Source organism: Myotis yumanensis, unplaced genomic scaffold (genome assembly GCF_028538775.1).
Source record: "Myotis yumanensis isolate MYYU_CA2020_CCGP unplaced genomic scaffold, mMyoYum1.0.hap1 SCAF_3, whole genome shotgun sequence".
Classification (NCBI taxonomy): Eukaryota; Metazoa; Chordata; class Mammalia; order Chiroptera; family Vespertilionidae; genus Myotis; species Myotis yumanensis.
This window is the reverse complement of record NW_027223754.1, coordinates 147,742,843-147,767,051: the sequence shown is the minus strand read 5'-3', so window position 1 is coordinate 147,767,051 and position 24,209 is coordinate 147,742,843.

Here is a 24,209-nt window from a genome sequence, read left to right as displayed (position 1 = left end):
AGACATACCAGCATTGATCGAACTTCTGTGAAAAAATATTTTGTCACTACCTCTTAAACACTCGGCATTCACTGTCCACTTTCCTTTTCTTTGGTCCACTCATGTTTAATATTGGGCTAAAACCAACAGTACCGTTCTCTTATTAAATTCTTTACTAAAATAAGACAGTGAAGTATAAAAACAAGTGATTAAATTGGCTCTACTATAACATTTTTGGTCTTCTAAAAAATATATATATAACAAAATCATCTCAAAAAGTTCAGACATGGGACAGAGGCACACCCTGTCCATAGAGAACAAACCCTTTCCTCCATAGGAAACCTGTGTCTCTTTCAAACAGGCCCGTTGTTTATGGTAACACACATAGCTGCACATTGCTGTGTCTTCCAGACACACTTGTATGGGAGGTGCTAGGGCAGTGCAAAACATGGGTAACCAGTAGTTACCACAAGCACTTCCGTTACTGGCAAAAAACAGCCGCAGTGCACATAGTGTGAAAGAGCCCATTATCAATGTCAGATTGCATCCACTGGACTCTATGAAAACAACCAAGTGCCACTTTTAAATGCCCATTGCAATAGTTTTTCTTATTAAAAGTTGGAAATGGCAGGATATTTATATATACCCCTACTGTGACAGCCTGGCAGAGCATTACAAAGGAGAAAACCCAGCATCTGGTGATGTCCATAAGTACAAGACTTCAGGCTGTCATTACCAGGAAAGGGTTTCATCCAAGTATTAGATGTGAACATTTGATTTTCAGTTTTTCATTTGTCCAATTACTTCTGAAACCCTGAAATTAAGCGAATGTGTAATAAAATCTTTAGTTCATCACATTTCGATACAATCTTTTAGTTCAACCCACTGATTAGGGTTCGTTCACACTAGCCGTGCTGCCGTTGCAGTGTGGTGCAGTACTGCAATGCAGCGCAGCTAGGGTTAATGCAGGGTACACAGGTTTCCATCATGTTTGCGTTGATGCTAATGTGCAGTGGTGCATGTTAATACAAATGCCCTGTAGCACGCATTTTTACAGGCGCAAGGGGAGAAGCCAACGCAGCGCAAAATGCATTTGTTTTGCCTCTAACACATGTGGTTAGTGGCCAAGGTAGCGTCACTGATACCGCATCCGTATCAGCAAAAAAATGCAGCCGCAGCATGGCTAGTGTGATATGTCCTCTGTGTGTCTTTTTCCCAGCTGTGCACGACCGCAGTGGGGAAAAAAAACTGCAGTGGATACAAGCCCTAAAAGCTGAAAGTCTTTGTTGTTTTATTAACAAGTCATTGTGATGTACAGAATGTGGGAACAGGAAAAAATTGTGTTTGAGTAGAGCTCTTAATCTTACCTCAGAAAGGCTCTGATACTGTGCTCTCCAGGGGCGTGTCTCCCTACATCACCACAAGAACGTGTCTATGCATTCCCAGGGTGATGTCAGGAGACGCGTTTTCGGGCATTACAAGGAGCCTCTGGAAGGTTGAGAGGTTGTTCCTTCTACTGAATGGGCGGATATAAATCCGCCCACACAGAAGAAGGAGCTGCCGCCATGTTTCCCCACGGTGCCATGTTAACACTGCTGCTGGTGAAGGAGCGGAGGGGAGAGCAAGAGAACCCTCTGCTCTTTCGGCTCCCCGGCCGGATAGAACAGCCGAACAGGCTGGATCTGGCCAGCGGGCCATAGTTTGCCCACGGCTGGTATAGACTCAGGTGTGAAAGGGAAATATCACTGTGCCCTGGACCCACGCCTGAACGTTCTGGAAAAGTGAGGCCAAGGTTAGACCTTTGAAAGCTTGAGTGTAGTGAGAATGCCAGTGGAGGCCATTGGAGAAGCGACAACAGCATTCCATGAAGACAAGGAGGCTCCTGGGATAGTTAGTGAAAGCAGAGAAGTCCGTCCGGGACTTGAGGATTAAGAGCGATTAGCCAATAGACTAATGTAAGGATCTCCACACTCCAGTCTTAGATGGGGGCGTGGGGGTGGTGGGTGGGCACCCAGTGAGACAGAAGGTTGCAGCAAGACCTAGAGCTGGACTGGAGGAGCCCAGTGACAGAAGTGATTCTCTTGCCTATCGCCTAAGGAAGAAAAATGGAGACTAAAGGTAACATCTCCAAAAACAGAAAGGCTCCTTCGTTTCTTCAAAGGCTTGGGCACGTCCTACCCGTCAACAAGTATGGCTTCACTTTGTTTTTATTATAATCATAGACTATGGACTCCAATCAAGGACAAATTTAAATACCAGGGAATCCCTCTGGAAGGGAAATAGAAACAAAAAACGCAAAGCTGCTAGAACAAGGCTACCGCAGGATACCCCTTTACCCCTCTGCAGACCCTGGATGCTGAGCAGCAGAGCAGCCTACACCCCATCCCTGCAGGCAACTCCAGAAGCTGGTCAATCTGGGCCAGCAAAGGTCAACTCCCCTTAGTGAGCTCAGTGCATGAGTAAACCAAGAACTGGGGAAGGAGTGGGGTGGGTCTTGGGGTTGACAGTGTTGGGCTCTTTCCTCTGGTCCCCCAGGTTATCATGCCCTCATCTAGACTCACCCCATCCCAACCCTCCACACCCCCAGGCTTTGGACAGATCCTTCCTACCCAAAGCACAACCTACCCCCGCCCCCGCTCCTCACCCCCGTCCCCGTCCCCGTCCCCGTCCCCGTCCCCGCCCGCCGCCTCACAGCGCCTCTAAGACCCAGAGAAGTGCATTTGCCATTGGAAACCGCGACCCAGGGCAGCGCCGGGCATGCTCAGTAGTCATGGCATCTGCTGCTACTCGCGCCGCACCAGCCCTGCCCGGGGCTCCGGCTGGCGCGGGAGTCCCCCGCCCTCCCCACCAACGGCTGCGGGGCTTCCAGAAGGCCCAGCGCCAGCTGCCTCCAAGCGCCAGGCCACCACCCCGCTCCGCCCCGCTCAGCAGCCGCCACCCACTCCCCCTCCTCTGCCTGCGCGGAAGGAGGCGCTGCTGGGCTGCTTTCTGCAGGCGCCTCACCAGCAATGCCATCCCCAGCCCGGGACCTGCGAGTGAAGCCTGAGCCCGGAGCCGCTCTGGCGCGGGCCCTTGCTGATCACTATTTTCCTGAAGTGGGGTCGTGGCGGAGTTCCTCCTCCGCCTCTCCATGCAAACGCCATGCGGAGAGCCCTGGGCTTCCCTGCGCTGTGCCTGCTCCTCGGTCCTCACACTGCAGGTGAGGGGCTGCCGGGCAGAGCTGGCGAGGAGGCGGGAGGGAACCCCACAGGCTCAGGGGCTCTGGCAGCAGCCTGTCCTGCAAAGGGATTCTTAGGAAGGCCAGGCGGGACCGTGCTGGCGGGGAAGGGGTGAGGGAGGGAGGCATGCACCTGTTGGAAGACGGGGCCATGTTAACACTGCTGCTGGTGAAGGAGCGGAGGGGAGAGCAAGAGAACCCTCAGCTCTTTCGGCTCCGTGGGCTGGATAGAACAGCCGAACTGGCCGGATCCGGCTCACGGGCCTTAGTTTGCCCATGGCTGGTGTAGCCCCAAAATGGAAATACATGGTTCATTGGAAGGACGCTGCCCCAGGCTCCTTTGGCCCTGGCCCTTGTCCCTCGCATTTTCTAAACCAATAAGAGGAAGGAAACGTTTGAAACAGCACCCTGTCGTCTCTTTCAGCGTCATGCTCAGACTATAAGGCAGAGAGGTTTTAGGAGCCCTACTGCGGGGGCAGCGGTCCCTGCAGTCGTCCTGTAGCAGCAAAAGACTAGGTGTTGTCCCTGAGTCTGCTTGTCATCCAATCACGCATATTCACTCATTCCTTCAACTGACATTTATTGAGTGTGCACTACGTTCCAGGGGTAATGGATAATGGTTATGAAATGGTAGTTCTTGTGGTATCTTTTAAAAAGAGTGGGTGAGCCTTTTTTATGTTTGCAATATTGAGGGTGAAATATGGTACTTTCCTATTTATAGCTACTGCTATTTTAATGTACTGTGAATCTCTTGATCCAGGAATGTATAGGAACTTTGAGTCTATAATTAAGTACACATGTTAATTGTTATCATTATGATGTGATGTTGTGGAAACGTACATCGTTCTTTGGTACCTTTTGAAAACTAGAAATAGCTACTACTTGGTCATTAAATTATTTGCAAAGAACTGTAATGAATCTTTTTATTACCACATACAATTCTTTAATGTTAAAATATGAAATGAAAATATACACATTGGGCTGTTACTATTGTATTCATGTTAGTGATAGCACTAATACAAACATTGTCTACCATAAAAAAGCACCTCATTTTTTACCAAGTTTAGAAATGATTTAGCTGATTTATCAAAAATATCAGTGTGGTTATTTTAAAAACTAATGTATAGACAATTCTAAAGATCACCTTTAATATATTTTGAGTCATTTATACCATAAAAGTTAGAAATAAACTTAAAAGTAAGCAGGAGGGAAACATTTCTCCATTTATTAGAGATGAACATTCTGGATGAGGTAAATAGAGGACTTTTATTCATCAAAAGAGTAATCTGGGAGTCTATACTACTAGATTCCGTACCATCCTGAGCTCAGCTAAAGGGGGTGTATTACTGATGACAAACCAATCCATCTATACTTTGACTTCTTCATTTGCAAAAAAAGAGATTATTCAACCAATTTGAATTTAATAAAAGCAATGAATTAAAGAGCTATTTTCATATTTCAGTTTCAAGATGCTATATAGAAATTAATTCTATTCATGTTTAATATAGTTCTTTTAATAGGTGTTTTTCGCAGCAGATTGCAAGTTTAATATTGTAGTTGGCTTTCCAGATTCATTTTGAATGCATTTTAATTTTGAACAGCAATTTTTGGGTCACAAGGTGTCACGAGATGAAAATTCATCACATTTATCTAATAACGTTGTTAGGACTTTTCATAGAACTCAAACAGACACAGATTTCTTGATCTAAGTTCCTGTGTATGTGGATCATAAGAAAGTGAGTGGGTGGCAGCTTCAAAGATCAAGAAGTCCCTGATTTCTCTATTTGTTGAATGTCTGAGTTTGTTTCTTTTGCAGAAGGCTCTCTTCTCACGATACAAGTGGGCTTTATCTAGAAGGGAAATGAGTGCTACATATTCAGGCCTCTTTGACTGAAAAGCTAATCGATCCATTTCGGTTATGCCCAGGATACCAGAAATTACTTCATGTTGGCAGAACTGATGGCATGTTAGAACGCTTTAGGGATAGGAGAAATTGGCTGGCAGGATGCAAATGCTCTTCTTAGCTATACTAGGAAGTGTTGACTTTGATATAGTCCTTCTCCTAATGATAAGGTAGCAAGTTGTTTTCAACTTGAGTGCCAACTCTATTTGGTCATGATTGTCTGAGTCACTATGCAAAAATAGATTTTTACAAAGATTCTGACCCTCCCTGAGCTCTGATTGCCTCAATGGGGCTAAGTATTGGGGTCTGTTTGTAATGTCTAAGGCAGTGGTTCTCAACCTTCCTAATGCCGTGACCCTTTAATACAGTTCCTCATGTTGTGGTGACCCCCAATTTCATTGTTACAAATTGAACATAATTACAGGATAGTGATTAATCACAAAAACAATATGTAATTATATATGTGTTTTCCGATGGTCTTAGGCGACCCCCGTGAAAGGGTCGTTCGACCCCCCAAAGGGGTTGCGACCCACAGGTTGAGAACCGCTGGTCTAAGGGACCAGAAAGAGGATGTTGACTACAATGCTGTGTAGTTATCATCTCTGGATAAGATAATCCTAACAAATTACTGAGAGCATGGAGTCAACTCTACCCATGCCCCTGGTTTTCATAGATGCCCTTAACAAGAAAAGTTGCAGCTACTGTCCTGCCAACTGCTTAATATGCACGTGAGAAAACTAAGATCCAGTCAAAGGTAGACAGTAAAGTATTTAGTTTAAATAGTAAAATGCTATTTAACAGCATAATCAGGATGAAAACCCAGGTTTCAAGATCTGTGACTGCATACTTATAAAATCATACACTGGTTCTGATAGGGGAGATCAACATTGAGTTACTGGTGACAAATTATTTTTACCTAACTCTCCGCAATCTATACTCGTTCTGTGAACCAGTGTAATACATTAACTGCAGCTGAAAAGACCTCTTCAAGAGGATTCAAGAAGGCAACTAAAAGCTGCCCCAATAAACTAGATCCACAGGTAGCTTATTTTCTTCAGTGCTTGTTCTCTGCCTTTGCCCAAAGAACCGTGTTCTGTTTCAGGAGATATTTATTTGGTAGTATTTTAGTTGCAAAGGAGGTAAGGTCTTGTGATATCTTAAAAATTCCCATGTGAAAGCTGTATTTATTTATTTTTTAAGTGAATATTGCACTTTAAAAAAAACACGACAGGTACAGAACTGATTTCATTGTTTTACTCCTCTTCTGGTTCTCGAAAAAATTCTTTCAAATTTCCACATTGTTCTCACTATCAGCCTTTCTGGAGGGCCCAAAGATGACCTTCAATGTATTTTCTGAAGATGCCACTTCATTCTCAGAGAAATTCATAGTCAGTTTCTCTTTCCTTTGAGAAGGATGGGTTTCTATGATGGAACCAGGCAGATTGGGGAGGTCATTTGTAGAAGCATCATCTTCAAAAGAAAGGGTAGACTGATAGGAAAATTGTAGGTTATTCTTTAAGATTAAGATGTCTTTTCTCAAAGAAGAGTTCCTTAAAATTACAGAATCAGTTTTTCCTATTCAAAATAACTCAATACAGTCCTTATAATGGCCCAGGTCCTACTGTGTTCTCTCTCCCCATTATCTCTCTGATATTATCTCTCACTACTCTCCTCTTTTTTGTTACTCTCCTGCATTTTTTTGTTGCCTACCTCGTATGTTTTGCTTCTTCTTTGCCTGAAACACTTTCCCTCCAGGTTTTCTTCCATTGGCTTAATCCTTCCATTTCAGTCTTTACTCAAAGTGAGGCCTTCACCGACTCTCCTATTTAATATTTCACACTCCCCCCCTCCACAAAATTCCAATATCCCTTCCATAATTTTCTTTTTCCCCCAGATGTCTTTTACCACCTACAACACCCAATATTTACTTATTTGTTTTGCTTATTGTGGCTCCCCTTCTACCCATTAAAATATAAGCTCCTGAAGGCACAGGTATTTGTCTATTTCATGTACTATTGTATTGCATATTCTGCCCAGCCTACCATCTGGTAGCAGAGCTAGTGTAAAAGCTACCAAAGATTAAATAAATACATTGTATACATAAAGACAGCACAGGGATATTTCTGGTCTCTTCTTTTTGCATTTAAATTCTCCTTGGCACCTATGCAAGATACTTAAGCCGCTTCCAGAATGAACTTCCACGTGATTTATTTATCCCAAACTCAAGTTGCTCCCCAGGAGCCTTGCATGCCCAGGGACATAATATCTCCAACAGACTTTGCTGTGATTGTGAACTGAAGGGCAACAGGGAGGGACTTGCAAGAGACCACAAATACTCATCAACTCAGTGGCAAAGCCCTTCGAACTGATTGCCAGATGCACAGCCCAAATGCCTGGCTGGTTGGTTACATTTTCACTTCTCAGTAAAATGCCTTATAGTATAGGAATGTCTATAGCAACACGAAAGTATTCATGTAGCTAACGGACAAGGAGGATTTCAGGCACTAGGACAAACATGTCTGTCTTTGGCACTTAAGGCATAATGGAATTTGTACATTGGAGATCACACAGTCCTGGCACAATGGAATTGCATATTCTGTTGGAGGTCACACTCTGACAAGCATCTTATAAAAATTTAGGGATGCATCATCCATATCAGTATCTTTTCTTTGTTTCTCACCTGGTTCTTTACCGACTCTAATCTTTATCCTGTCACCCTACTTTTGAACATAAGTAAGATGACCAGCTATTATCTTCTTCTTACGATGAATATTTATGGCATTTATCTAATTTGATCACTTTCTGAGTTTTGAAAATCCTCCTCTCTGATTTGCACGAATAGCCACTGCTTCCTAGCATTTCCAGCATGGCTCACTAGCCACACCCAACTCCGCAGTTCCTACTTTTAGGTCGGCCTCGCCACACAGTATTATTTAATGGTTAGTGCTCTCTAGAATTTATGTATCCTTGGTATTTTCTTCTTTTTTCTCTATACAGTCTCCCTGGATAATTACATTCAGACCTTCAGATCAAAGATTCCTAAACTATATTTCCATCTGAGATATTCTCCTGAACTCCAGTTCTTTCATTACAACTACACAGGAGTCATGGAATATCCCTCAAGCATCTTATACCCAATTGTTAATACCCAGCACTTCCCATCACAATTGCTCTTATTTCCATGTTTTCTACCATTGTAACACCAGAATTCCCCAAAGTAACTAATTCTGTACTCTTCCTTTTCTCCTTTCATTCAAAAGATCACCAAGTCTTTGCACCAAGTCTAATCCGTTCTCATGCCCACATTACTGCCTTAGGATGGGTCCTTTTTTCTCATATAGTATTTTACTATAACCTACTGTCTAATCCATCCTTCATCATAATATCTGATGTGAAGCTCTAAAGAGCATACTTTTGAATATCATATTCTCTCTTTGTAAAACTTTTTAATACAGCTATTTCCTTTTCTCATAGAATGAAGCCCAAACTCATTTTCATGGCAAAGTCTTCCACCATCACATCTTTCCTAACTCCATCCTTATTTCTTGTCATCATGTCCTCCTTTGCACATGATTATCATCTGAGATCTAATTTCTTTAGATTTTCCATGCCTCTTACCCTTGTCACATACTGATCCATCTATATTAAATACCCATATTCTACTTGTTTTTCAAGGTAACTTTTTTTTCAATTTGAAATCTTGGCCAGGCATTGCCTACTATAAGAACCCTTCTTTTGACACCCACCTCACACAAGTAGTTTTCCTAGGTTTTCTTTCGGGGCCCTTCACATTCCTCTATGAATGTATTTAACCTGAATATTGCAACTTTTTGAAGGCAATAACAGAATTGTAGCTTTTATCTCCATATACCCATTCCCTAGAACTGTTCTTGTTACCTAGAACACCATCAAAAAATGTTCAATGAATGAATAAATGTATTCAAGATGTAGTTGGGAAAATAAATTATAATAAACTAGAGGTCCAGTGCATGAAATAGTGCGTGGGGAGGGTCTCTAGTGGTTGCCGGCTGCCGGCCAGGGCCTCCCTTCCCCAGCTGCCAGCCCCTGGCCCGGGCCATCCTTCCCCAGTTACCAGCTGCTGGCCAGGGCCTTCCTTCATTCCACGCCACCCCCCCTCGTGGTCAGCACACATCATAGGGAGTGATCTAACTTCTGGTCAGTAGAACTCCCAAGGGGATACTTTTGAATATTAGGCTTTTGAATATATATACACACACACACACACACACATATATATATATATATATATATATATATATATATATATTATTTTCCATTGATAAAGGGATTATATCTAATTTTCATGATTATAAAAAGTAAAACTAACTTTACTGCTGCTCTTTGGATCCAACTTACATTTGCTGGTCACAAAGAAGTGGGAATGGGACATATAATTTCCATTTGGACTTAATATCTAAGATAAATTTGTGTTCCATGGGAACAATGCTAGTTGTAGTGGAGTTGTGTGTTGAACTCTTCCTAGATAGAGTGATATTCCTATATGATTTTCTACTATTATTTCAGGATGGAAATGAGATAAATGCTCTTATTTTAAAGAGATTAAGCAATTAGCAAAAGTATAGGAAGGTATGTAATTAGATATCTCTATACTAAGGAATAGATCCCAAAGTCCTAACCCTGATTATTGATTATTATCTACTAGAGGCCCAGTGCACGAATTTGTGCACCAGTGGGATCCCTCAGCCTGGCCTGTGAGATCGGGCCAAAACTGGTTCTCTGACATCCCCCGAGGGGTCCCGTATTTCGAGAGGGTGCAGACCAGGCTGAGGGACCTCACCGGTGCACGATTGGGGCCAAGGAGGGATGTGGGAGGTTGGCCAGCTGGAGGGGGACCACAGGAGGGATCCAGGGCATGTCCAGCCTGTCTCACTCAGTTCCAATCAGCCGGATCCCAGCAGCAAGCTAACCTACCAGTCAGAGCGTCTGTCCCCTAGTGGTAAATACATGTCATAGCAAGCAGTTGAGTGGCCTGAGCGTATCATTAGCATATTATGCCTTGATTGGTTGAACGGACAACTAGATGCTTAGCATATTAGGCTTTTATTATATAAGATACTTTAATAACAAACATGAGCCCCTTACACATTCATAATCAGGTGGAGGTGTGAGATAGTGGGCTTAATAAATCAAGATGATAAAAATCTAACCCTGCCTTGCTCCCCCAAATTTATAGAAAATTTCTGAGTATTTGGATGGTTGTATAGTTTCTTTCTCTTTTTTATGTATAGACAAGGTTTTTATAGAACCATTACGTTTTTGGATCCCACACATTTTTCTTATGGGAGGCATGCTTATACCTGAAGAATGGAGACTGGTTTATGAATTATAAAAAGCCACTTTTGATAAGAAAATGCGGGAGACACCCAAGATGGCGGCATAGGTAAACACCGGAGTTTGCTGCCTCAAACAACCACTTCAAAAATACAACTAAAAGATGGAACAGACAGCACCCAGAACCACAGGAATGCTGGCTGAGTGGAAATTCTACAACTAGAAGGAAAGAGAAAAGCATACCCAGACTCAGAGGAGTCGCAGTGCGGAAGGAAAATACTAAGGTGCGGAGTGCATGCCAAACGGGCTGCTGGCTGAGGGCGTGGTTGTCATTTTCAATCGGGAGGGAGTCTCAGGCTCTGAGCTCCAGTTCCAGGGGAGTCTCTAGGGACCCAGACTCATACCGGAGAAGCAGGACTGTCTGGCATCAGTCAGAACCCGAGGGCAGCTTTCTCTCCGAGGGGCTTGCAGAGATTACGGGGACACTGAGAAGCAGAGCCTCTGAGGGCAAGACTGAGAGCAGCCATAACTGCTAGCCCCACTGTGTTGATCCTGTGGGACCTTCCCCACCCAAGCCCTGCAGGGAGGCTTTTGCTGGATAGCCTCCGGCAAAGGCTAGATTAGCACCTCCCTAGAGATCCAGGAGCCAGGAAGCCCAGAGGTCAGAGTGGGACCAACCAGTTTGCAGCTCCGTGGAAACATAAGGGACACACTCAGGCGGCAGATTCAGTGAGCACCAAAGCCCCATTGAAGCTAGTCATGCCCCAGAGGGGTCTCTCCAGCACAGAAGTTCTCCCACTACAGACACAGCTGATCCTCACAGCCAATTGGAGTGGAGGTCAATTCTTCCCAGTGATAACTACAACAATCAAGGCTTAATTACAACATGACTGTGCACAGAGCCCACAAGGGGGTGCACCAAGAGTGTCTACCTCAGGTAATTGGGACACTTAGCACAGAAAGGAACACTATTGAAACAGTGAAGCATAAAAAATGCCGAGACAAAGAAACAGGACACAAATGATAGAAATGGAGGAAAGCAAACTGCAGGATATAGAGTTCAAAACCACACTTTTAAGGTCTTTAAAGAACTATCTAGAAGCAGCCGATAAATTTAGTAAGGCCCTCGAAAAGACTGGTGAGATTGCCGATAAATGTTTTGAGATCTTCAAGAAATCTAGTGAGACCCTCGATGTTGTGATAAACAACCAACTAGAAATTAAGCATACACCGGCTGAAATAAAGAATATTATACACACTCCCAACAGCAGACCAGAGGATCGCAAGAATTAAGTCAAAGATTTGCAATACGAAGAAGCAAAAAACACCCAACCGGAAAAGCTAAATGAAAAAAGAATCCAAAAATACGAAGATAGTGTAAGGAGCCTCTGGGACAGCTTCAAGGTACCAACATCCGAATTGTAGGGGTGCCAGAAGAAGAGAGAGAGCAAGATATTGAAAACCTATTTGAAGAAATAATGACAGAAAACTTCCCCCACCTGGTGAAAGAAATGGACTTACAGATCCAAGAAGCGCAGCGAACCCCAAACAAAAGGAATCCAAAGAGGACCACACCAAGACACATCATCATTAAAATGCCAAGAGCAAAAGACAAAGAGAGAATCCTACAAGCAGCAAGAGAAAGAAAAGCAGTTACCTAAAAAGGAGTACCCATACAAATGTCAGCTGATTTCTCAACAGAAACTTTGCAGGCCAGAAGGGAGTGGCAAGAAATATTCAAAGTGATGAATACCAAGAACCTACAACCAAGACTAAAAGAATATTATACACACTCCCAACAGCAGACCAGGGGATCGCAAGAATCAAGTCAAAGATTTGAAATATGAAGAAGCAAAAAACACCCAACCAGAAAAGCTAAATGAAAAAAGCTTTTTATCCAGCAAAAAGCTATCATTCAGAAGTGAAGGTCAGATAAAGAGCTTCACAGATAAGAAAAAGCTAAAGGAGTTCATCACCACCAAACCAGTATTATATGAAATGCTGAAAGGTATCCTTTAAGAAAAGGAAGAAGAAGAAAAAGGTAAAGATACAAATTATGAACAACAAATACATATCTATCAACAAGTGAATCTAAAAATCAAGTGAATAAATAATCTGATGAACAGTATGAACTGGTGATTGTAATAGAATCAGGAACATAGAAAGGGAATGGACTGACTAATCTTGGGGTGGGGGAAGGGTGTGGGGGGTGCGGGAAGAGATTGGACAATAATTGTGCCCCTATGGATGAGGAGAGTGGGTGGGGAGTGAGGACGGAGGGTGGGGTGGGAACTGGGGAGGGGAAAGTTATGGTGGGAAAAAAGAGGAACCAATGTAATAATCTGAACAATAAAGATTTAATTAAAAAAAATAATAATAAATAAAAAGCCACTTTTATGAGATTAAAGGATCACACATCAAAAGCCCATTTATTGCCATTACTATTAATGATAACATGGGTGTTATGTTTTATGGGATTTTGGCCTAGAAGAGCATTCCTCATCTTCAAAGCACTTACAAACGCTGACACACTTAGCGTATAAGATTTTAATAGCTTTGAAGAAAAATATTTAATGGTAAAATATGATTTTATAATCAACTTTCCTAATGCTTATTCACAAAATAATGTGACTACGAGTGTCATTATTGTAATAGTATTTGCCACAGAATGACAATTAGCAAATTTATAGTGAATATTAGCACTTTCCATTTAAATTATTTTTACTCATAATGACTATCCAGACTTTCCTTATAATCAAATCTCATTCCATTTCAATTCATTAAGATGTTTATGTCCATTAAATTGCAGCAGAATGGACCAACAACAAAGCAAAACTATTTTCTTTACAGGAAGCAACAGTTTAGACAATATTTTTTAATTGCACTGAAATAAATACCACATTCCGTGTTCCTCAAACCTTTTTCCAATACCTTAGTTAAAAGCTCCATTTAAACATGATGTTAATAGATCCAGAGAGATGGAAGCATGGAACAGACTGTTGAATCTCAGAGGGAAAATGGGGAGGGTGGATGGGCAGGAAGAGATCAATCAAAGAACCTGTATGCATTTATGCATAACCCCTGGACACAGACAATAGGGTGGTGAAGGCCTGGGTAGGGGCCAGGGTTGGCTAGGTGAAGTCAATGGGGGAAGCAGGGGGACATATGTAATACTTTCAACAATAAAGATTTTAAAAAGAAACAAACAAATAAACATGGTGTCTAGCATCTTATCTTTAGCAAATCCCTATTTAAATGACTGTGAAATACAATGTTTTCTGGTGTTTACCTGATGGTCAGTGAAAATGTGCACATAAGTACATTTACATAAATGCCATAAATCTGGTCGATCTAGTTCCTATCCTACTTTGTTGCTTAGCAAGTAGTTCAGACTTGTCTGAGGAACCACCTCCCTAATTAGTCTCTCCAGGGACCCACACAGTGTGAGCGGTTCCTGCATGTGGCGGGCCTGCAGCGCAGATGCCCAGGCCTCCTGTGGGATCACCGCTCTGGCAGTGCTTCTCCTCTGCTGACCAGCTGACTTTCTCCTGCTCACTCTGTGCAGCCCATGGAGCTTCCGGATCACTGGGCTCCAGGTTCACCTGGAGGGCTGCATGTGGTTCTGTGAACACTGAGGAAACAGGGCCATTTGAATGTAAAGGGCGGGTCATGGAGACGGGAAGACCCTATATTGGGGATGGTCAAACACAGCTTCAACCTGTCCATGGAACTACTAATCCCTCCCCAATATCCAGGCCCAGCTACCCAGCTGCACCTGATTGGCCAAGACTCTTCTGGAATTCTGAGTTATTGTGTAGAGCCCCAGTCTGACTCTGGTGGAGACCTCGAGTCCATCAGAAAACTCAGAATTCAATTGTGGAAACTGTTCCATGGTGCTGCCCTCTATGCAAATCCAACTTCACAGTCAGGCAGCTGTTTCAGTGCCTTTAAAGCAGTGCTTCTCAAACTGTGGGTCACAACCCCTTTGGGGGTCAAACGACCCTTTCACAGGGGTCACCTAAATACATCCTGCATATCATATATTTACATTATGATTCATCACAGTAGCAACGTTACAGTTACGAAGTAGCAACCACAACAATTTTATGGTGGGGGTCACCACAACATGAGGAACTCTATTAAAGGGTCGTGGCATTAGGAAGCTGAGAACCGCTGCTCTAAATAGTCCCCAGCAGTTAAGAAGCTCCTTAAGGGAATTCTCAGGGCCAGGGCTCTCCCTGGATACTCCCAGAGCATCAGGATTTCCCATCAGATGTCCACTGGTTCCTGCTGAGTGATTTGCTTCCACAAATTGGAAATCCCTGATACTTGGAGTGCTTAAATTATAAATATTACCATGCTGTGTGTTACTCTAAACCTGAGCACTAAATGAAGCTATCAAAATATAATAAGAGGATCTCCTTTCAAGATGAACATTGGATTTAGAGTGGCGACAAATAGATTTCATTAAAGGAAATGAAGGGAAATATAAATGGGTATTTCCTAAATCCCTATGATGTTTTAAACTCTATACCAGGTGCTTCTATAAGATAATCATTTCACACCTTAGGATAGAAAGTATGTTCTGAAATGACGTGCTTGTACTTTAGAAACAGCAAAAATATCCTCTAACTCATGTAGCATAGTAAAAAAACAATCAATCAAAAATAACAACAACGACAACTTAGGCTCTATAATCTGACTACCTGGGTTTGAATCCCAACTCTGCTATTTACTGCTTAAATTCTCCCTTTCCTTAACTTAAAAAGAAGTAACTTTAAAGCCTTCTTTTGTAAAGAGTTCCTGCTACTAAAATGAAATTGGCATGTGCTTGCCGAAACCGGTTTGGCTCAGTGGATAGAGCGTCGGCCTGCGGACTGAAAGGTCCCAGGTTCGATTCCGGTCAAGGGCATGTACCTGGGTTGCGGGCACATCCCCAGTGGGAGATGTGCAGGAGGCGGCTGATCGATGTTTCTCTCTCATCGATGTTTCTAACTCTCTATCTCTATCCCTTCCTATCTGTAAAAAATCAATAAAATATATTTTAAAAAAAAAAGATATTGGCATGTGCTCATTTTTTACTAGTTGAACATTCGCCTTATAAATTAAAAATGTTCAGGCATAATTAGCAAGTTTTTGTTGGAGAGGATAAATTCTGTCTTCCAAGCTGAAGTATATCCTTACTAAATAATAAAAGGGTAATATGCAAATCGACTGAATGGCAGAACAACTGATGCGTACTGACCACTAGGTGGCAGACGCTCAACACAGGAGTTGCCCCCTGGTGGTCAGTGCACTCCCAAAGGGGAAGCACCTCTCAGCCACAAGCCTGGCTGATGGCTGGTGAGCGCAGCAGCCTGCCTCTGCAGCAGCACTAAGGATGTCCTACTACTGGCTTAGGCCCGCTCCCCGCCATCAGTCGGACATCCCCTGAGGGCTCCTGGACTGCAAAAGGGCTCAGGCCAGGCTGAGAGGACTGCCCCCCCCCAAGTGTACAAATATTGTGCACTGGGCCTCTAGTAAGAGAATAAAATCCTCTAACAATTAAGAGTAGCTGCAGTCAAGGTCAGCCCTTCATCTCTCAGTCTCAGGACTCAGGTAGGATTTGCTCTTTTAATATAATTCCTTATCTTATGAGAATTATTCATAAAGCCAACACTTCTTTTTCTTTGTTTTGCAACTAGAGCCCATTCTACAAACTATCTGAACTGACAACATCCAATGGGCCACAATGTCCCACTTTGGGTGCTGAATTCTCTCCATGTCCACAGACACCTTGAAAACTGTGTTGCTTGGTTTGGGGACTCCAGTGTGAAGACCGTGCCCATATACCCTGTGTGTGTGTGTGTGTGTGTGTGTGTGTGTGTGTGTAAGGGAGGGCTGTGCTTCATGAAATCAGGTGTGTATTCTGGGAATCAGGCATCCTGTCCTCGCTTGAGTTAAGTTCTGCTGAGTCAACATAAATTCCCGATGGATGCAGCGTCCATGCTTCTGGTCTAGGCCTGTCCTGTTTGTACCTGAAGAAAAAGTGCCCTTGGTCCCCTATACTTCACCCTGCAACATCAGCTCCCTTGGCTGGAAGCCCCTCCCCTCCCACCCAGACTCTGGTCTTGAAGTTTGCCCTCTGGAACTGTGTGCTCAGGCTGATCCTCCATTTCCAACTTTCTCCTTCCTCTCCACCCCAGTGAAAGAGTATAGTTCTTGCTTCCCATAGCAGAGCAGTCTCTTTTTTATTTTAGAAAAGATGTGATAAACTGATTTACTCCAGAGAAGTAGCTGCTAATTGCATGGTCCTCCCCTAGCAATGTTGTTCATTTGCCAGGGAATTATGAGTGTAGAAGTGTTGACCTGAAAGGCCTACCAAGTGCCCCTCTGGTTTCTCAATGCAGACAAAGAAGAACCAGGCAGGGATCTCTTCAAGTGGCCTCTGGGACCGCCTTCCTCACCCTCCTCCAGCTCTGATATTTGGGAGTTTATGTTTCTGTAGTATCATTACTGTGGCAATGTTTTCATTCTTTATATATTGTAATGTTCATTATGCTTTGTGTTACTATAATTCCTAATCTATCTATGAGAATTTTTCCTAAAGCCAACACTTTTTCTTTGTCTTACCCAGCCACTATAAAAAAAACAGAAATGATTTAAATCTCTATAGCTATTTGTAAATAATAACATCTTAGCTGTTTGCATAATAATAACTGATTTGTAGAAACTCAGTTGTACAAATGTACGGCTTTACTACTCAGTAAGTGCACGGAGAACTCAGTTCTATGATTTCTGCAGAGGTTAGCATTTCTCCGCTTTCTTGCCCTATGATCATTTTTCTCCACTTCCCCAGAGGGCATATCTTGATGGAGGTCTTCTCCTATTAGCCGCGTAGCGTTTAGGAGACAGTAGCATTTACTCCTGTCAACTTCTCCTTGAGCATCCTTGAACTCAGTGCTCAGGAACTGGGGGTAGCTGACAGCTTCTGTCTGCACTGACCTATCTCACTTCCTTCAGCAATCTGGGGCCAGTGGTCTTCACCCCACTTCCATTACATGGCTATGTCTAGTCACATTGTCCCACAGGATGCTGTCCTAACTGTATTATGTTCCATCCTGGAACATATATCTACCAAATGAAAAATAACTCAATTAAAGCTGGGCAAAAATCAGGAAACGTGAAACCCTTTCATTGTAATGTTACCCCAGCACAGAGCACACAGCGGAGTTTTCCTGTCAATTCTGTGACTCCCAGACAGTTTTCCACTGCGCTGCTCAGCTTCCCATCGGTGGGATAAATAGGAAGGAATGAGGGATGCCTAGAGTAGCAGGCATAGGAACCACAGTTTCTAATAGAATATGTAGAAAATGGGGCCTATTAATATCAAAGAATATGCAGGAAATTTTACAAGATGCCTTAATTAGAATCATTCCTTATTCCTGCAGGACTCAGGTCCTCGCCTACATAGAAGAAAATGGAGCTAGTTCTATAAAAATAGACTAATGACTTTGGTGTTGATTTCTGTTTATTGTAAATATACTAGACACGTCACTGGCCAAACATGTGCAGCATTTAAATAGTTCTAGAGAATGACACAGCACCTCCTCATGGGATTGTGTTTTCACATCTTGTGACCAGTGCATCAATTAGATTTTAGGAAAAACACTCTGCGAAGAAACTGTTCTTTCAATACAAGCTTCTCCAAGTCTTTTTTGGGAGGGCCATGGTTACAATTTTTGTAAATTCAATCATTGTTATCTTGTAAAGGCCCTCATTTTGTTTTAACATTTTTTCACTTTTTTATGACAATAAATGGTTTGAAGATGATTTTTGTGTGTGTGTCATATTGCTTATTTGGTGTCCGTATATAACACAAAACGAATGTGTGTACATACAAGTGAAAACATATACATTGGAACATAATTCAGGCACACAAACTGAATTTTATAAAGCTGGTTTTATAGAGAGAGAGCCATAACGGAAATTTTCAAAACACTGATGTAGGTTACTATTAAGATCAGTAGGAATGAGCAAGTTCTAACTGGGAGGTTATGCTAACAGACCTCATTTGCACATCTTAGGTAGGCTGGAGTGTTTATCTGGAAGATTCCATGTAATTTCTGTGGGTACTTTTAACTGGAGATTAGTACTGATGACCTCTTAGATTACTGATACCAAAAGATACAGAAAAACTGGAAGAATCTATACTAATAAAAGCCTAGGTGGCTCTCTGGCCCTTGGACCCTTACATCATCACAAGATGGATGACTAAAGATGGCTGGCAGAGAGGACAGTTGGGGGTGATCAGGCTGGCAGGGGAGGGCAGTTGCGGGTGAGCAGGCAAGCAGGGGAGGGCATTTGGGAGCAAACAGGCTGGCAGGGGAGGACAGTTGGGGGCGATCCGGCATGCAGGCAGGCGAGCATTTAGAAGCCAGCAGTCCTGGATTGTGAGAGGGATGTCCGACTGCCAGTGTAGGCCCAATCCTGGTCCCAGATTGGAGAGGGTGCAGGCTGGATTGACCGACACCCTCTCCCTCCCCCCACCCCAGTGCATGAATTTCATGCACCGGGTCTCTAGTAGTATTACTATTAGCCCCCTAACATCCAAGGATATTACTGCTGCAGATCCCTGCTCCTGGGAGTCCCCAAAGGGTCCTTCTTGTACTTAAGGAAAAACTTACCTTTTTAGGAAAAAAATCAGCACCATGTGAAGCCTAAGTGAATCAGGGCTTCTTTTTTACTGAAGTGCATTTCTAATCTAGTGATATGTAAGAGTAACCTTCATTTTCTGATGAAAAAAAAGGCTTGCTAGTGATCTTCCCGGGTTCAGTGACTGGTACTCCTCCCCATTTCTAAGGCATGTGGTGTGCCATACACTGTGTTTAACTACAAAGGAGATGAGACATACCTCTATTTAGTCATTGATTCTGTAAATATTTATTGGATACGTACTGTTTGTTGGGAATCTATTTGTGCTAGATGCTTTTGTAGGAGTGAGGCAGAGACAGACTCAGCCTCCTGTAGCTTATACTCTAAGAGGGAAAAAAGGTCATCAAATACGTAAATAAGATGCTTATAGATCACTCGAGGTCTGGTGCACAAAATTCGTGCACACTTGGGGGGGGCCCTCAGCCTGGCCTGTGCCCTCTTGCAGTCTGGGAGCTCTTGGGGGCTGGCTAACTGCGTGCAGAGGGTCCCATTGGGAGCGTGCCTAAGCTGGCAATCCTCAGTGCTGCCATGGAGGCGGGAGAGCCTCCAGCCACTGCCGCTGCACTCTCCAGCTGTGAGTATGGCTTGTGGCTGAGAGGCACTCCCACTGTGGGAGGACACTGACCACCAAGTGCAGCTCCTGGGTTGAGTGTCTGCCCCCTGGTAGTCAGTGAACATTATAATGACCAGTTGTTCCACCACTCAGTCTATTTGCATATTAGCCTTTTATGCCTGTGGGATCTGGCCAAAACCAGCCCTTCAACGACCCCTGAGGGGTTCTGGATTGCAAGAGGGCACAGGCTAGGCCAAGGGACCCCACCGCTGCATGATTGGGGCTGGAGAGGGACACGGGAGGTTGACCAGCTAGGGAGGGACTGCAGGAGGGTTCCAGGGCATGTCTGGCCTGTCTTGCTCAGTCCCAATTGGCCAGACCACAGCAGCAAGCTCACCTACTGGTCTGAGCATCTGCCCCCTGATGGTCAGTGCTTGCCATAGAGACTGGTTGACAGATCAACTGTCTCCCCCTGGTGTTCAGTGCATGTCATAGTGAGTGGTTGAGTGGCCTTAGCATATCATTAACATATTACTCTTTTTAAAAATATACATTTTATTGATTTTTTTTACAGAGAGGAAGGGAGAGAGATAGTTAGAAACATCAATGAGAGAGAAACATCGATCAGCTCCCTCCTGCACATCTCCCACTAGGGATGTGCCCGCAACCCAGGTACATACCCTTGACCAGAATCGAACCTGGGACCTTTTAGTCCACAGGTCAACGTTCTATCCACTGACCCAAACTGGTTTTGGCTTACATAGTACATTTTGATTGGTTGAACAAATTACCGGATGACCGGCCACTTCGCATATTAGGCTTTTATTATATAGGATAGTAAATGCCATGAAGGTGATTTAAAAGGGCCATGCCCAAGAAGGTATTGCGTTCGGGGGTAGTGCTAGTTTACGCAGGATTGTTAGGGGTGACATGCCGAGAAGATGGGAGTTTTAATCAAGATGTGAACCAGAAAAAGCAGCTCATGAAAACCTGATGTAAAAGCACATTCTCCACAGGGGTAAGAACAAAGGCAAAGGCTCTGAGGCAGGAATAAACTCAGCATGTTCACAGAAAAGAAAGCGGGCCAATAGGACTGAAAGGTAGTGAATAAAGGGGAGAGGAGGTAAGGATCGGATTCTATAGGGGCTTGAGGAGTATGGCAAGGATTTTAGATTTTCTTCTGGACCCAATGCAAGTCCCTGGAAAGTTCCAGGAAGAGGATTGACATGATCTGGAGCAAAGGATCATTCATATCCCTGAGCATTCCTATCACCAGTTTATTTCTTCACGAACAGTCTGGGCACATGAACTGAAAAGGCTGATGTGTGCTTATGGGATCAATAGGATAGAGTATCTCAAGTCAGAAATGTTTGGAGAAAACCTAGGATGAATGTTCACCCTGTCTCTAATTATGCTTAGCCTTCTTCATCTTGTCATGGGGAATAAAAAGACTGGATTCTTTGGTCTGTCTGATTTAGAGGAGGTGTTTCTTAAGGGTTATTTAATAGAAATTTGAAGGAGTTCCCAAAGGAGTTGGGAGCAGATGACACAGCAGGGCTCATAAACAGGTTTTTATCAGTGTCACCACCATTGTGAAGCAATGGGTTGAGAGTTCACCCCTTCCCACTCCTCTCACCTTCTCCATTATCACTGTTCCCTTTGCACCTCACTCTTTCTCTTTCACACCCTATCAGCACTCTATTACAGTTGAGGAAAGGTGTTACCCAAATTTCAGCTTTCTTCTCAGTACTAACCCAGGATTTAGGTAACACTGGTATTTCTTTCTCCTACCCCTTCCTTTCCCCCTTTCTTTTCCCCCTGTTTCTTCCCTTTCTTTTCCCTCCTCTCTCCCAAATCCTTTTCTAGTAGAAGCCCACCCAGGACTTCAGAAAGTCCCACACCACAAATGTTTAACATCCACCAAGGTAGAGAAACAGTTTCTGAAAAAGAAGATTGATGATTTTTTTTCTGGATCATCACGTTTATTAGAAAATTTGGGAGAACCAAATACTGTAATAACAAGCCCCCCAAACGTAGGAGCCAAGGAGCAGGGGAGGAAAGGGACACAGGAAAAAGTCCAGTCTCTGAAGTTTCAGTGGGGGCTGAGAAGTGGACTCTCATAGAGGGCAGCCTCTCCTCTTGACCGCCAGGGGACGCCAAGCAGTCTTCCAAGCTCAGCAGGCTTTCTGGAAAAGATGTTTCCCAACACCCCACTTGAATACCCATTTTTTTTTTTAACCACCCACACCACCCTTTACTTCCCCCAGCTTCTGCTGCAGAAGCAGGACCTAGAATAGGGCTCCAGAGAGGGGTTTTCATTAGAAACTTGCCTGGTTCGCGCTCCGGTCTCCGAAATGCCTTCATTACCTGGGAACCAGGCTCTGGATAGCATTGGGGGAGCTCTAGGTCGCTGCCTCCTAGACTGTGTTGGGGAACAGCTGTATCGCCGCCTCCCACACAGCATCAAGGGACCGCTGAGTCACCTTCTCTTGAACAGCGTCGGGGGACTGCTGGGTCGCAGCCTCCCGGACTTTGTCGGGGGAGGCCTGGAGCCCTGCCACCTGGACTGCAGCGGAGAAGTTCCCTGGCTCGGCCTGCTGGGCCGCGTTCTTCAGCGCACCTTGTGCCGGGCCTTGGCGGTGCTAGTGAGCCAAGTTCATGACGATCTTGGACACATCCTTTCAGCCGTTTGCACGCCTCCATTGTCGGCTACACCACGTGCTCTCTCCTGGAACTGGCAGCGTTTCTTTCTGGCGCCGCTGTCCCTGAGCTGGTTATGTCCATCCTCTGGCTTAGCTCCCGGACCACGTGCCCCGCCTTCCTGGAGCTCTCACCTGCACCATCGAGTTAACTGTGCTCCCGCCTTCACCGTTCAAGATTTTAAAACATTACATGGGTTGGACTTTCGTCCTTCTAAATCCCTTCTTCTTGGGGGGTGCCCCACAGCATGTGCATTTTAAAATGACTCTCAAGGCCCTTCTAAGCCACCCCGGCCGGCCCTGGCTGTGGCCAGAGGGAGAGACTGGGCTGCCCCCATCAGCCTGCCCAGTGTGGAGGCCGCTTTCATGGGCGGCTCCCCCTTTGGCTCCACCCCTGATGATGGTGCTCAAGACTGGGCTGGGGGTGGCTGTCCTGAACTCAGTGGAGGTGATTGGGGGAGTGGCGGCTATGGCTTCCAGGCTGGGTGGGGGAGTGGTCGCGTTCGACCCCGGGCAGTCTGTGTCTTCCGTCTCGTCCTCAGCCTGCCCAGTGTCTAGGCCGCTCTCCTGCGCGGCTCCCCCTCGGGCTCTACCCCTGCTGATGGTGCTCCTGTGGCTTCTGTTGCGAATGGTGGGGGAGCCCACAGGGCCGCGCTTCAGGACTGGGCTGGGGGTAGCTGTCCTGAACTCAGTGGAGATGATTGGGGGAGCGGCGGCTATGGCTTCCAGGCTGGGTGGGGGAGTGGTCGCGTTCGACCCTGGGCAGTCTAGGTCTTCCCTCTCCTCCTCAGCCTGCCCGGTGTGGAGGCCGCGTTCATGGGCGGCTCCCCCTGCGGCTCCCCCACTGCTGACACTGCTGTTGCTGCGGCTATTGTTGCCCATGGTGGGGGAGCCCCCAGGGCCGCGCTTCAGGACTGGGCTGGCGGTAGCTGTCCTGAACGCAGGGGGCGCGGCTGGGGCACTGGTGGATATGGTTTCCACCAGGTTGGGTGGGGGAGTGGTCACCTTCGACCCCGGGCAGCCTAGTGAACAGGAAGGCTCTTCAGTGTTTTTATCAACTGACTGACTGACCTCCTGGCTGGATAAAATGCTCCTGGCCTCAAGGGAGGGGTAGGGCCTTACCCGGATGGTGCGGCCGGGCATCTTAGGCTGTTTCATCTTTAGGATGCGGTAGGTCCCCATCACTCTGTCAAATCTTCTGTTTGTCAGTGACTGCTGGATCTGGTCCTGCCTGAAGCCCAGGCCCAGCATCACTGCGGTGACGTGGGGGTCCAAGTCCTCCTGGGGCGGCTCGCTGTAGGGCCGCAGTGGCTCATCCTCCTGGCCCACGTTGAGCCAGCGGTCCTCCATGACCTCTTCCATGGTCGGCCTCTTTTTGGGGTCCAGAGTGAGTAAGCGATTTAACAAATTTTTGCCCCGCCTGCTCACGAAGTTCGGCTCTTCAAACTTCCCCGCCAGGATCTTCTGCCTCTGTCGTACAATGTTCTCCCCCCGGAACGGCACCTGAAAGGACAGAACGGGGCTGATAACCGTGTTCCTAACTCCTCTTCAAGCAAAAGCCATAGAATGTATCAGTTGCTCAGCCAGCCCTTATCTCAGCCAATAGGAACGCAAGGAAACTAGCCCAAGGCCAAAAGTATGCTAGCCACCTCCTGTCTTTGTGTAACCAGACCCTAGCTGCCCCCTACCCTTGCGTCATTAGCCCCCCCCCCCCGCCATCACTCAACCAACCAGAATCAGCCAAATCAGTGGTCCTAGTGAGCCCCAACCCCCTGACCCAAGCCCTATAAATTCTTTGTTCTCTTAGAACTCGGGGCTCTCTCTTGCATCCAGTAATGGAGGCAGGAGGGG